At 36.9% G+C, this 15218-nt stretch overlaps 1 protein-coding gene across 3 annotated transcripts in view; it reads left to right on the top strand.

The window, feature by feature from the left end:
* The first annotated feature begins 5543 nt into the window (after window positions 1-5543).
* Window positions 5544-15218, top strand: part of JAKMIP2 (janus kinase and microtubule interacting protein 2) — a 190937-nt gene continuing 181262 nt past the window's right edge. For all 3 annotated transcript variants that reach the window (XM_068534537.1, XM_068534536.1, XM_068534534.1), the window contains exon 1: window positions 5544-5788. The gene's annotated coding sequence lies outside the window, so the exon portion shown is untranslated. The remainder of the gene's footprint in view (window positions 5789-15218) is intronic.

The raw sequence follows: 15218 nt of genomic DNA, 5'->3' as shown, positions 1-15218 counted from the left end.
ATTGTTTTAGTGGTTGGTTTTCCTATTCTTTGGCTGCCCCATCCACTAGACTCTGAGCTCAGCTAGGACAGGAACTAAGTCTGTTTTGTTCACTGTGGGGTGCACATGCGCTTATTGTACTACCTGATTCACGTTCTCTCCTCTTAGCGCTGGAAGTAATGACGTTTTGAGTTCCTAAGCACTGTAAAAATTCTGACAATTACGGTGCCTCCCATAGTAAAAATTATACAAAAATTAAAATAAAATTTCTACATATACTGAAATTAAACTAGCTTATTTGCAGATTTTCTTTTTTAAAAAATTTTTATTGGAGTATAGTTGATTTACAATGTTGTGTTAGTTTCAGGTGTACAACAAAGTGAATCAGTTATACATAACATGTATCCACTCTTTTCTTTTTAGAGTCTTTTCCCATATAGGCCATTACAGAGTATTGAGTAGAGTTCCCTGTGCTATACAGCAGGTTCTTATTAGTTATCTATTTTATATATAGTAGTGTGTCTATGTCAATCCCAATCTCCCAATTATTTATAGATTTTCTGATTACAAAATTTTGGAAAAATTCATTGAAATGGAACTTTTCCCATTTCTTTGGTGTCCCTGATTTGCTGGTAACCTAAGCACGTGTTGTCTGCCTTTGGGTAATATACAGCTGCCCAGAACCAGAAAGGAAAAAACTGCTTCTCATTTCAACATCAGAGCAAATGTTGTCTTATCGAGTAAACCTTATTAGTAAATCTGTAATGGAGCAGTGGTCACTGTTAGCATTACACCTCTTTTTCTACTGTGGGAACAACAATGAATCTTTTGGCCTCTCTTCATGCTTTCTCATCCCACACAGCCCGTCAGCCCCTTAACTATTCACAAACTCTAATCCCTCAAATAAATTAACAGAAGGAGAACCTAGAGGAAAGAACTGTGTGTCTATGTGTTAGGGGGGAAAGGAGGCTGATTCTTTCAACAAACACATATGTCGCACATGATGTGCACAGGTACTGTGCTAGGTACTAGCATGAAACAAAAACTGAGTAACATGCCTGTTTTCCACACCTCAGACCAGCATACATTTCCTTCTCTTTGTCTGAAGCCATCTGCCCGCACCCTACTCCACAATTCCTCCAAGAATGTCTTCCTAGGCTCTCAAACTCAGTTATGTTCTCTCTTTATATGCTATCAGAGCTTCCTGTAGTTCTCTGTTATAGCCCTCAACATCATTTATTTTAAGAAATTATGTACTGTCTCTTTCATTTTAGATTATAAACTCCTTTTTTGAAAAGAGTGTTCATATTATCTTATGCACAGCTGTGTCTCTGGTACCTAGTACAGCATTAATGTATCAGTAAACAAATGAATGAATGGTACTGCTGACCTCAATGTTCTTACAATCAAATAGGAGTGAAAGACAAAAATATATTTACCGTTCAACATCATGAGCCTAGTAATAAAGATGTGACAAGGGACAAGACAATGGGAATCTCATTTCTAATGCTAATCTAATGCTAATCCTGGTATCAGTGAAGAGTCCCTGAAGGAGGTGATGGATAAATCTTGAAGGTTGAAGAATTAGGGCAGGGAAGGGACTTCCAGAGGATACAGGGTGAGCAAAGGCAGAAGTGTCCACCTGCTATGTAGAGTCATCCATAAGATGGTTGGCCATAGGACTGTAGAGTTCATGGGAGAGTTCCAATATACTTGCTTCCTGGGAGTATTGATAAAGGACATGCAGTGAGGTCAGAATGATATCCTTATCCTTAATGACCTCAAAAAGATCCTGGCTACTTACATTTAATGTTTTCTGTAAATAGACAATATGTTAATAACCTCTTACAGAATAGACAGGGAATAAACAACAGTCACTTCTGTGACCCCTAGCTTTTTGTCCCTTTTTTGGGGGAAATCAGGACATTGGCCTATCTCTGAGATAAACATTTTCAGAATTCCTCATAGTCTGCTGGTAGCTGGTCTGCAGTCATAACAACAAGTTCTTAGACTAGCTTGGAGTGATCTGAGTATTCTGTAAACACCTAGAAAAATGTGCTATGCATAACCATGGTTATTAAAAATTATGTTAATAAAAATATTAGCTAACATTACTTATTTATTACATGCCAAATGCTTGTTGGCTCTTTGCACACATGAACTTTGATCTTCAAAAGAAACTGAGGTACAGAGAAATCAAGCACTTGCCCAAGGTCACTCAGAAAAAAAAAAATGGTGAAGTGTGGGCTCAATCCAGGTAGTCTGTCTCCAGAGCCCAAACTTTGCAGCTTCCTCCCTTTATGCTGTGGTTTCTCCTGAAAATTTAATGCTGCTTTTGGAGCCAACACCCACAAACACCCTGTACTTTTTCAGACATCTCGTAGAATTCAGAAGTCAAAGTTGGAGAGATCTCAGGAGGGGTAGACAGTCTGGCCACAGTTAGTAGATGCTAACATATGGAGAAGATGCTCTTGGAACAAAACCAGTGTTTCCCAAAGACTACCAGCAGTATACTAGGTGACTCTGAATATGCATGGGCAAACATTTCCATTTTAATAACTATATACTTTAAAAATATGTAATAGATACACATTATGCTAATATGCATGTATGCTAAAAAGATAATTATTATAATTACTTTCTAATTTTTAGAAATATCAAAAATAGATAACTGGAAAAATAATGTTATAATAATAACTTATTTAGCCATGATTCAGTGCAGAAGTTGTTTGATATTTCATTTATTTACTGGTTTGTTCATTCGACAAATATTTATTGAGCATCTAATATGGGTCAGGTATTGTTCACAAATAAACAAACAAACAAATATCTCTGCCCTTTCATAGCTAACATTCTAGTGGGGAGAAGCAGATAAAAATTTTAAAGCATAAATAAATAACATAGTATATTAAAAGATAATAGATACCATGGGAACATAGAGCACAGTAACAGGAAATGACAATGGAGAGAAGGAATGAAATTTTAAATTTTCTTTTTTTTAACTAAAAATTATTACAAGTGAAGTTGAAGTCTTTAACTAAAAAAAAAAAAAAATATTGTTTTACATTAAGTTGCTTTCTCTGGGAACATTCTCTTTACCATGCCTAATTTTATTAATGTTTTGCCAAAGCCAGAGACAAATTTCCTTTTAAAGTAAATAAATAACAAATAATTAAAGTAAATAAAAATAAATACCACACAATTAAATATCTAAAGGAAAATATTAAATAACGGTAACAGTGCTGCATGGATATAGCCAAAAAAAAAAAAAAAAAAAAGGAAGAGTACTATCTGAATGGTTAAATTAGGGAATTGTTTAAATAGGGAACACCAAACACTTTTCCCTTCCTATTGCCTCTGTGTTGATAGTAGGAGAGGAAACTAGAATCACTCACCCCAACCAAGTCAGCTCTTGGTGCTCAAGATGAAAGTCTTCCTCACAAGGCTGGTGGGGAGGATCCCATCACCTAAGCACGTCTGAGTTTCTACCACCTGCAGCTTTCTTCTCTGCTTACTTTACATGACCATTTTTGTGGAGACAGCAGAAGATGAAATACAGAGAAGAATACAAAAGCTAGACTACCACAACCCATTCCTCTTTGCTACACAGCTACACTTACGTGCTGCTGACGTGCAAGTGTGTGTAGACTGACTGTCTAGGTTCTGGGGGAGGGAGGGACCCCTAGCTGCACAGAGCAGGATGCAGGCGCTCCCCTGGAGAGGACCCGGAGGCAATGCCAAGTGTGGAGGATGAGTTGCAACCCTTTCCTCAACCACCTAATTGCCTTCACGTCAGTTTTGCTAGAATAAGGCCCTGGCATTAAGTGTGAACCCAAGCAGGAAAATGTCCTCTCACATTTTACGATTAATTACTTGAGAATGAGTAACAAAGAACCATAGCTAGCACTTACTGAACACTTACTCTGTGCTAGACATTGTGCTCATGCTCTACATGCATCATCCTATTTGATTCTCACGATGAGGTTCTACAATTATTTCCATTTCACAGATGAAGAAACATAGGTTCAGGAAAGTTAATTAACACGTCCCAAATCATATCTAAAGTCAATCGAGCCCAGGCTGTCTGACTCTGAAATTTGTACTAATCCTATTTGAATCTGTAAATAACCCTATGGGTTAAGAACAAGAGTATCTCCATTGCATGGAGGAGTCGCAGAAAATGTAATGGTTAGGAGAGCAAATGCTTGTGTTAGAAGCATCAGAGTTTTAATTCTGGCTCTGCCATGTATTAGCCATGTGGATTTGGGAAACTTATTTAGCTCCTTTAAGGCTTACAACGTACTTAATTGTCACATTTTAAGAGAACTTTTAATCTCTTAGGGCCTCGCTGTTTTTGTCATCATCGTCATTGTCACCATCGTCTTCTTCATCATCATCATCATCATCACAGCTATCATGTATTAAGTGTTTTCTCACCTTAATTTTTTCCCGTGTCTGAAATTGCCACGCTATTCCTTCAATCCCTTGGATCAAGAAGTGGCTACAATGTACTACCACCACTACTAATAATAGCAATAAGAGTAAATAGCAATAATAGCAATAAGAGGAAACATTTATTGTATGCTTACTACATGCCAAGTGCTTTTAGTGCATTATCTCATTCAATCTTTACAACTACTGCCTGAGATAAATACTAGTGTCATTTATAATTTATAGTTAGAAACAGAATTCATCTAGAACTCAGCACTGCTGATTTCACATCCTTTTTTTCCTACTCACCACCCAGACCAGCAGCTGGCTTGGGACCTCCAAAAGGGCATCCTTGAAATAGCATGGAATTTCCTGCAGGATATTGAACACTCCAGGAGTCTGACACCAGAAAGGTTTGAAACTATCCACCAACTGAGAGCCGTGGTTGCTCAAGGAATTTCTGATTCCTCTGTTCCAACTTCCTTTTCCACAGGGGAGTGCCAAACAACTCCAGGTCCTCTTCAGCGAGGGAGCTGGAAAAACAATGACTCACCTGAGAAGAACAAGCAGAGTAGTGCCAAGGAACCAAACAGACTCTTTTTTTAATTGCAAAGCCCAGCCACCCATTTTCCTTGTTAACAACCTTGAGTGGCTTTGAGTAGAAGATGCTATAAAGAACAAACATATTTGGAGTGATAATAATCTCCTATTACATTATATAACTTTCTCCATATTTGTTATTATTTTTTCTGATTGCAAATTTAATACATTTTGTTGGAAAACCGTAGAAAATGAAAAAATAACGAAGCTGTTTTGTATGATTCAGTCTAGATTTCAATAAAATTGAAATTATTCTCTTCCCATGGCTATACACCCTTACCCCATTTTTAAAGACCTGGAGTCCGGGGTAGGAGAGACCAAGCGCGTCCCAGAGAGCAGCAGCGCAAATTCACTCCCCTCCAGCCCCTGCAGCTCCTTTCACCCATCTCGCCTCCCTCTTAGTCTGGTGGCTTACCATTGGTCGTTGCCATGACAACCAGCAGCAGGGGTGGGGCTTTGGAGGAGGGGGCAGGAGAGGAGGAGCCAGAGGAGGTATCTGCTGCAAGTTCCTGGCTGCTTCTGAGCTCACCCCATCCTCCGAGAGGGAGGAGGCCCAGTGGTGATGTTGCTGCTTCTGCCGCCGCGACTCGTGATACTCCAGTGAGGCTGGAAGGGTGGTTCCTATTCGCACCGTCGCCAACCAGAGAGTGAGGGGAAAAAAATCCCAGCAGCCGCTGCTGATGTTGGGTTCGGAGGCTGCGTCCGACTCGGTCACAAGGAAAATGGATCCAGTTTGCATCTCTCCCTCCTTTCAACAGCTTCTCCGGGTCTCAGCATGGTAAGTAGCAGAGAGCGGGGTTATCTTCTTGGTTTAGCTGGCTATTAAATGACCTGTGCATACATTTGTGGCCTGCACTTGAACAATGACTCCCTCAGAGAAGGAGAGGAAGATGTGGAGACAGTGATGGGGATGGGAGAGAGGAAGGTTGCCAGGAAGAGAGAAGTAAGAAGGCATCTGCTTGTGTTAAAAAAAAAAAAAAAAAAAAAAAAAAAAATTGGTGTTCTGATTTTATCCTGAACTGGCTCAGAATGCAGACTGAGCCACTTGGTTCCTTTCCTTCCAAGCTTAGCAACAGAATCAGGGGGTGGAAAAAGAGCTCACAAGAAATGGATGTTATTGAAGGGAATCATTTAATTTGCGGCTCTCACATATAGGGTTGGGCCTTCCTCAAAAACACATTTGGTGCTTCCTAAGCTTTCCGGCCTAGTTGTAAGGTGATTTTGCTTATTTCCCTCATTGCTAAGAAAAGGTAGCCCCAGAATTTAGCATTTTATTTCATATTCTGATGTACTTTTGCCGAGAAACCATTTGCCAGATAGAGTTTCATTTTTAGTACATAGGTTTGATTGTGAACATACAAATGGATACCCTATGGATATGCATAGCATACATACACATGTTACTTAGCATTTATGAAACATATTTATATGCAGAGTGTGCTTTGCAATCATTTTTATGGCTTATAAATGACCTTGCATGCTTGGAGGTAATTGCATATTTTTGAAACTATGCTTCTGGTTTGTATTATTATTCATTGGCTTCATTTGGATTAATGCAAGATTTATTCTTGTTATTGTCCCTTAGTTTCATTGTGACCCATTAGGACAACCTGTATCATAGCACTGGATGTGAATTCATAGCCTGCCTCTTTTCTTTATTTTTAATTGGGTTTATGGGGGCTGATTTGAGAGCCCTGAATTTACAATGATAGGAAAGGGAGGTGGCTTGTGGTATTATTTTGTGTCTAGCATCTTGCCAAATGAATGTTGAAACAAATCAGTTTTCTTGAAATTCTACCCCAAGCCTTTCATGTTTGTACTTGTGTCCCAGGAAGCACAGATGAGTTGGAAGGTGAAATGCATTCATTTTTTTAATAGTGCTGCTATTTGCTGTTTACTCCTTCAGTATCCAGGCACCATTTTACAGTTCCCTCAAATGTTGTATTATGGGTCTACTTCTTTAGGTGGTTAAGTAGGAAAGTGGGACTGTTTTGAAAATCTAGGTATTCCCAAGTACCTTAGCCATCTCCAAATTAGCCTGCTTATACAATGAAATGAAACAAGAGAGTGAGCAAAGCTTAGGGTGAGAATGTGTGGCTTGCAGGCAAAATGGGGGGCTATTGTAGTTAACAAATGCTTAGTGGGATCTGCTTGACCTTTTATTATGTCACAGCTTTAAGGCAACTCAGGATACTAAAGACGCCTGAGATGAGTAGGGTACAGGGCTCCATTACTACCCAGGATAATGGAAATTTCATTGAATTAAAGCCAGAAAAATCCTTGCAGGTAAAACTGTTTTAGTAATATTACATTTATCGTATGGACTATTTTTTATCCATCTCTCTCTTCTCTAACAATATCATTGTCAGTGCAAACATTTTTTACAATGTTAAAAAACGTTTGTTCTAATCCTGCATTTTATTTTACACACTGCTCCCCTTCATTTACAATCTTTACATGTATTTGAATCAGGTTTATAGTTTAATGTCTCTGAGAATAAATGTCCGGTTTGGTTTATATATGGGAAGGCTCTTCAGCAACTTAATAGGAAGAATGGATTTAATGTGCTCATGGCATGTCATATATTATATAGATTCACAGCTCCATCAAGTCATGCTACCGTAGGCCTTATTATCACAACTACATAAAGTAGAGCAGGGAAAGGGGTACTGGGCTTGTATGCCATAACAAAAATTTTATAACACTCTGCATCCTTAATCGTTAATGGTAACTTTGGCCTGGCAAAAATTAAAATTTCAGTAAGCTTTAAAAAATTAAGACATGTTGTAGTTGCAGTTGCATTGTATTTCATGCATTGAAAACAGTTACCTTGGGCTTTGTTTTATTTCCTTTGTTTCGAGTTTTCATTGGGATGTGGTTTTATAGGTGAAGTTGGTACAGTTTGAGCAGAGGCAAATCACTCTAAGTCGTGGATATAGAACTGACTCTCAGCAGTGAGTTTCAGCTGTGTGGTCAGTCCCTGATGGACTAGTTTTTGATCCTACAACTTGAGACGATTATATGACCTTTGCTGAGGGGCCACAGAAAAGTGAACTGTTTTTAAAGGACTACAAGTTGAACTCTCTAAGAAAGGATAAGGAAATTAGGATTATTTTATTGGGAGAAGTGAAAACTAAGAGATGATGATCATTTACTTCAAAGAGCTGGACATTGCTTACTGACATTTTTTGGAGCCTAAAGTATGGTCAGTGGGCTTCAACTTCATTAGAAAGGATGAAGATTAGAAATACAAAATGTAGAACTTCCTGATAGCAAATTTGAACTGTCAACTGGATAACCAGATAAGGCAGTGCATCCTTCTTCAAAACCTCCAAAAGTATGCCATAAACATGCATTTATTTGGAACAGGCTAAATTCTTTCTCAAGAACTTCACTGGCTTTTTCTAGAGTAAACTGTCCGTATAAGAGTGTGCTTTAGTTGTTTAACATCAGGTACTGCTAGACCTGCAACAGTAAGACTCCATGTTGTAATGGGCTTCTAAATTACAGAATCTGAATATTGTTAAAGAAATCAATTGACCGTATGCTTGGAGAAACGTGTATGTTATCTTGTCAGGATGCAGGGAACTGAACGTTGTCCTCTTCATAAGACTCCTTTCTCAGCAACTTTATGGAATGGGATGCCTAACAGCCATATTAACATTATTCCCTTTGGTATGGCTAATTTTAAAAAATGAGATGGCGTTTAGTGTGGTCCAGATACAAAATATCAATAGTTCAAGAGCCATCAATCTGATGTCAGAAAAAACAAAATATATGGAAGATACATACATTTGATTATTTAAATATGCTATTTAACAACAAGCAAATTAATTAATTACCTTTTTCTCAAATACTATCTTGAAAATGCCATTCTTGTTGCAATATTAAACATTTTGATTGGTATTTAAACTTTTGTAAAACTTGTTTTAATTGGGATAAAACACATATTATCTAATTTCTCACTTTGTGATAGGATGTTCCTTATTTCTTCACGTGACTTCAGAACATATTTCAGTCTTATGTACATGCTTCAAGTCTCCATCAGGGGAACTTAGAAAATAGCTGGAGAGTCAAAACTGTTTTCTACATTTTTCATAGGTTCATAAAAAGATTAATGCTTTGTTTTCCATAGTTGGAACCAAAAAGAAAACAAAATTTATCCTGGAAGTTTTAACATAAATTACTCAATTGTTTTTTACTGAAATAAATAAACTAGGTGTACACTTGGGTGTTACCCTGAGAGGTCAGTTACAGTTCCCCCTGTTTGCACATCCCAAATGTTATTTTACCAAGTGAAAATGTGTTTTCAGACATGATGAATTAATCAATTGAAAAACAACTATTTGTAGAGCTCTTATATGACTAGCACAATCTGCATTTTCTAGGAAAGTAGAATTTCCTTGTGGGCGGTATATAAGCTATACACACGTGAAATAGTTCATGACGAAAACAATATACTTGTAATTAGCACCATCATTACACCTTATCTTAATATAATCTTTTGTAGTTCTTAAAGTCATTTTACATTCTTTATTTGTCATCTTATATTCCCCGAAATTCTGTCATGCCAGTAAAGCTAGTGTCATCGTAATTACTTTAAATTAGTGGAAAGAGGCTCGGGAGATTAGACTTGTTCAAGTTTTGGGTTCGGTAAATAGCCTAGTTGGGCCCTAATTCCAACTCTCATGAGCTCAAATCTGCCATATTAGAAAATTTAGCAAATTATCTTACCGATTTGAATTTTAAAATATCAAATATAGTAAACTCTGCATTAAATGTAGTTCATTTTTATTTGGACATTTATTTGAATATTTCAGGTGCCGTGATTTGTTCTTTGATCATATTGGATTGCCACATAGATTAAATGCATTCTTCAGTTATCAGCCAAAAAAAAAAGGGTAGACACAAAAATTATTTTGGAGAAAATCTGGGATTCATGATATTTCATAAAAGCATGAAGCATTTGGGGAAAAATTGGAACTTTGTTGGACCGACGTGCACTTATTTTATGCCTAAGTATTATTTTTATTTTTATTTATTTATTTATTCTTAAAATTAATTTATTTATTTTTGGCTGTGTTGGGTCTTCGTTTCTGCGCGAGGGCTTTTTCTAGTTGTGGCAAGCGGGGGCCACTCTTCATTGCGGTGCGCGGGCCTCTCACTATCGCGGCCTCTCTTGTTGCAGAGCACAGGCTCCAGACGCGCAGGCTCAGTGATTGTGACTCACGGGCCTAGTTGCTCCGCGGCATGTGGGATCTTCCCAGACCAGGGCTCGAACCCGTGTCCCCTGCGTTGGCAGGCAGATTCTCAACCACTGCACCACCAGGGAAGCCCTATTTTTATTTTTAATGACATAAAGCTGGGGAGTAGCACAGTTTTTTTCCTGTGCTTAGGACCAAATTCATTTCTATAGGTCCTGGACCTTGAAGAAATTTAGTCCATACCTCCTACCTGTATGTCCTAAGCATCTCTCTACCTACATGTTCTTAAAAATTAAAATGACATTAACTCATAAATAAGTGTACATCAGTTTAACAACTTTCTGATATTTCCTGGACAAATACTTTTATACTTTCCTGAAGTATCAAAAATCAAATACTTTTTTCCAAAATATTGTAGTTTTTTGATGTCTCCCTTTCTTTGCTAACACTGTAGGCACGTACTTTTCCGACTGTTTGGTAATTCAGCGCTGGCCAAAGAGTAAATCATGCCATCTGAACTATCATTTCACATTTGTGAAGTGTCCTTTATAATTAATTAGCTTGCAGTACAAGTGACATCTGTCATATTAAAGGCATTCTGCTTTAAATCAATATTCACCAATACAATTAAATTTTCTTTTAAAGGCTCTCTTATTTTACATTTAAAACATACATCCAAATTGTTGGAAAAAAAAGAATAAAGCAGAAATGTATAAGAAAATCACCCATAAACCTACCATCAAGAAATAATTACTGTTAGTACTTTGAAATATTTCCTTCTAGATTTTTTTCTATCTGCCAGTATTAACACACTCAGATATACTATTTCATAAATGGGACCATACTCTAAGCATTGTTTTATAGTTTTTTTATTTTATATAAGGTGGCCATCTTTCCATGTTAATGAAATATGTCTCTAGTAAATTTTTATGGCCATCTTTCCATGTTAATGAAATATGTCTCTAGTAAATTTTTAATCTCTGTGTGCATTTTTCTTGATGACTCAAGATACTTTCCCCACTTTGGGGTCTTCACACTTTGCTTTTAAATACAGGTAGCTCCTGCTTGATTTACAGCAGCTGTGAGTCAAGCATGATTTTTTTTTTTTTCAGGAAATATGAGAGCTGTTGTTCTGACCTGCCACTGCATCTCACAGTGGGTATTAAATTAACCTGGGTCATCTCTTGTCTGCTGATAATGAGTGAGTTTTAAGCTCAAGTCAGTGAAATCCCTGTTTGAATTGCTAGGAATTTCACCAGGCGCATGCATAAGCGGCAGTTAAAAAGACAAAAACAAATCTCTTCCAGATTCATGTTATTTTTCCTCAGTATAGTAATGGCATCCTGTAGTCTTCACCTCTGTGACCAACTTAAATTCTTCATAAAAACATTTAAACAACATACCTTAGCTGTCACATGACTTCTCAGACTAAACTAAGATATATTTTTGGCATCTGTATGTTTCTTAAACTGGTATATAGTTTTTAAATGAAAGCCCAGTCATCTGACTCTTCCCTTTTTAAAATATGAATGGTTAGATTCTTCTTATACTTTAAGTTTGAGCTTTAAATATAACTCCTTGGAGAGGTTTCCTTAAGTATATCTCCACTATTACTCTCCTTACCCTCTGTTTCCTTTGTAGCATTTATCAAAGTTGTAATTATAGAGCTATTTATTTGCTCACTTGATTTTCCCTGCCCTTCACTAGATTGTAAACTCTGTGAGGGCAGAAAATGAAACTGTCAATTAATAACGAAAACCTTGGCACGACATATGTGCTCAATAAACAGTGGTTGACTGAACGAATAAATGGGTGCTCCCCTGAAGGACCTCTGGCCTAAGATTGTAGACAAGCTTTCCTAGCAGGTCTTCAGACTGTGACTCTCATTCTTGTACTTTGGCTGTGAAAACAAAATGGATTGTATTCATATATGTGATATTCTCAGGATTTTAGGATGTTGATAAAGGAAAGCCAAATTCTTAAATGACAAATCACAATATTTAAAAAATCCATCGTTAAAAATTGTTCACTACATACTATGACATAAATAAGAAAGGCTGTGAATATTTCTGTGGCTCCATTTATTCCCTTTCAAAACTGAATTGCAAGTCAGAAATAATGAGACCATTAAGGGAATACCTTTGGATTCACTATAACTTATTAAAATAAATTAGTAATTTAATTATTATTAGCATCAAATTATATGATACACACTCAAAGCTATTTTGCTATTCTAGAAATCCACTTTACTAAATTCTCTAATCATAAACAAATCATTCCTTCATATCTATATCCAAAAATGAGGCTGAAACAGTAATGGAGACAATAACCTTACTCAGAAGATGAATTGAGGAAAAATCTTGCTTTCATGAACGTTTTGAAATCAAATATAAAACTAGTGACCTGGAGGAGAAGGGGTATGCTTGGCAAATACAAAGAAATATCTTCAAATCATTGGGAACAGCCATCTCTATAGGTGCCTGACCTGCTGATACATTGAAATTTAAGTATGAGGAAAAAGTCTTTGTTCCCTTTCTTTGTTTGGCATCTAAATCAAGATAGCTCACTGCACTGCTTGAAATTCTACAGTCAACTGCAGTTAAAATATAGATGGAAAACGAAATCTGACTAAGTTTAGCTGACACTATCTGGTCAGAAAACAATTCATTGGTATTATTTTCAAGAAGGAAATTTTGCTGAGATCTGTATGACTCTAAAAAAGCCTTGTGAGCATGTGCTTCAGAAAAGAGGGTGATATGGTCAAGCTGCCTTCTGATCCAAACTGGAAATGTTTCCTTGGAAAATGCTACCCAGTATAACCACAATGAAAATGTAAACCAAGCAAGTGTTTCTCACCCACATGCCTTATCTGGCTCTTTCTTGTGCAGCATTTCTTGGAGAGAGGTACCTTCCAAAAATAAGCATTTCATGGAGAGGTACCTTCCAAAAATGAATGGCTTCTCTAGTCCTTACTGACCCATATTTAAGGCCTGTAAACTCTTCATAGGTCAGATATACCTAATTTGAACATAGTTTCCAAAACAAAAATAGTTTTGTTAGATGCAATTATACTGATGAAAACAGCTAGACAGCATATTTTAAATGAGTCCCGGTCTTTAAAGTCTAGGATATTGTGTCATTCTACCAACAAGCCATTAAAAGACTAGCAAGACCATAATTTTATATATAACAATAACCAATATGGAGAGTTTATATTAAAAATAAACACACTGAATTCACAGAATCCTCAAGATGGTAATTCTGCTAATTGGCACTGAGGAGACAGAGAAAGGGACTTAGGTGTTTTGAAAGATATTATAGATCCCAAACTTGCTTTCTTATGAATTTCTTAGATAATTCAAATTGTGAAAATGGGAACTCTGGAATTACTGGCGTTTCTCTGTTGTCTGCTCTGCTAGGGTTACCTAGACCCCGAGGAAGGAATTCCTCCTACTCCACAGGCTTAGTCTTTGTCTCCTGCATCTCTTAAGTAGGAATTTAAGTGGTTGCTAATTAACCATAGAGGGGAATTTGTATTTCAGAGAATATATGATTCTTTGTTGTAGTAAGGAGAACATTTGAATTATGACTTAGTTTTATTTTAAAAGCACTTCATTTAATAAAAGTACCTACAAAGTTTAGAATTTATAGTATTTTAAGCTAGATGCCTGAAACATTAGCAATCATTAAAAATAAACCCTAGCTTTTAAAAAATGAATTAACAAGGACCCCCTTACCCCTAGTTTATTTTACATAGAAGGAGCATTTTAGCCATCTCGCTCTCTTCTTAGCTAGGTTGTCCACATTCGAGGCTCCACAGGGTTCAGTGTCACCCTCTGAAACAAGAGAGAGGAAAATATCAGCCTGCAACAAGGGAAATTGATTCTTCTACCACTGTAGACCTTCAGGTTTTTTTCCTCTATAGATTGAAAAGAGCCCAATCTCTAAATGCGTGCTTAAACATGACCAATTCAGATGAATGCTCTCATCTGGACAGGTTTAGCTACACACATTGCCCAATCTCTTTTAAGTGTGATGTATTATTTTATATTTTTCTCTTTTCACTCTATTTACAGTTTTTGAAATCAAACCTAAATGGCTTAGCCAAGACCCCTGGAAGGTAGTGAAGAGACAAGATTAATATTTCTAGCCAGTCCCTGGCTATTTGCTTTCTGCACTTTCACTAACATTTGTAGGGCTTGAAAACATTAACTGTCTAAATTTATTTTATATAATCTTCTTGCTTTGAAACATCTTGCTTTGATGTCTGTATAGTCAACAGTAATCTAAGCGGAATTGATCTGTTCTCAGTTCACGTGGTGCCACTGCTAACCACATTCTTGACGTCCTCAAATGTTGTTTTTCTAACGAAAGGATCTTTATGACAGAGGGTAGCTGATGAAATAGTAGAAAAGCATTTTGTTCAGGAGACAGTCATTTTGCAAAGAAGCACTCTCTCTTGGGTCAATCTGAAAATTTTTTTCAGACTTGACGCTGACTCTATTCTTTAGAAGAATTGAGGACATCCGTAGTATCGAGTTTCCTTTATAGTTCAAGTAAACCAATTTATTCCAGGAACAAATGAGACAGTCTTGACCCTCTTAATAACAAGAATATGTGACATGGTCTGAATATAACAAGAATAAAAAGAAAACTTACTTTTACAGCTTACTTTTCAAAGTTATCCAGAAAAAGAGCTAAATTATTTGAGTACCTATTATGTATTTATTATACTGTTTTCATCCATGTCCATTTTTTCAGTCCTCACAAACAGAGGCATTGTTCTTCCCACTTTGCAAGAGGAAAATGAAGCTTGGGTAGGTTAAATTCTTAGCCAAAGCCATTCAGTTAGTGAGTTTCGAGCTAAGATTGAAGTAAGAGCTATCTGACTTTATAGCACAGTGGTTAAAACCTGAAGCTTTGTGGACTGGACCCAGCTCAGGGGAGTGTTTGTAAACATATGTCAAGTGTTTGTAAGCAAAACTATATGTTTCCAGCACAATA

The sequence above is a fragment of the Eschrichtius robustus genome, chromosome 2, assembly GCF_028021215.1.
Source record: "Eschrichtius robustus isolate mEscRob2 chromosome 2, mEscRob2.pri, whole genome shotgun sequence".
NCBI lineage: Eukaryota > Metazoa > Chordata > Mammalia > Artiodactyla > Eschrichtiidae > Eschrichtius > Eschrichtius robustus.
The sequence above is the reverse complement of the archived record's forward strand: the minus strand, read 5'-3'. Positions and strand labels throughout refer to the sequence as shown.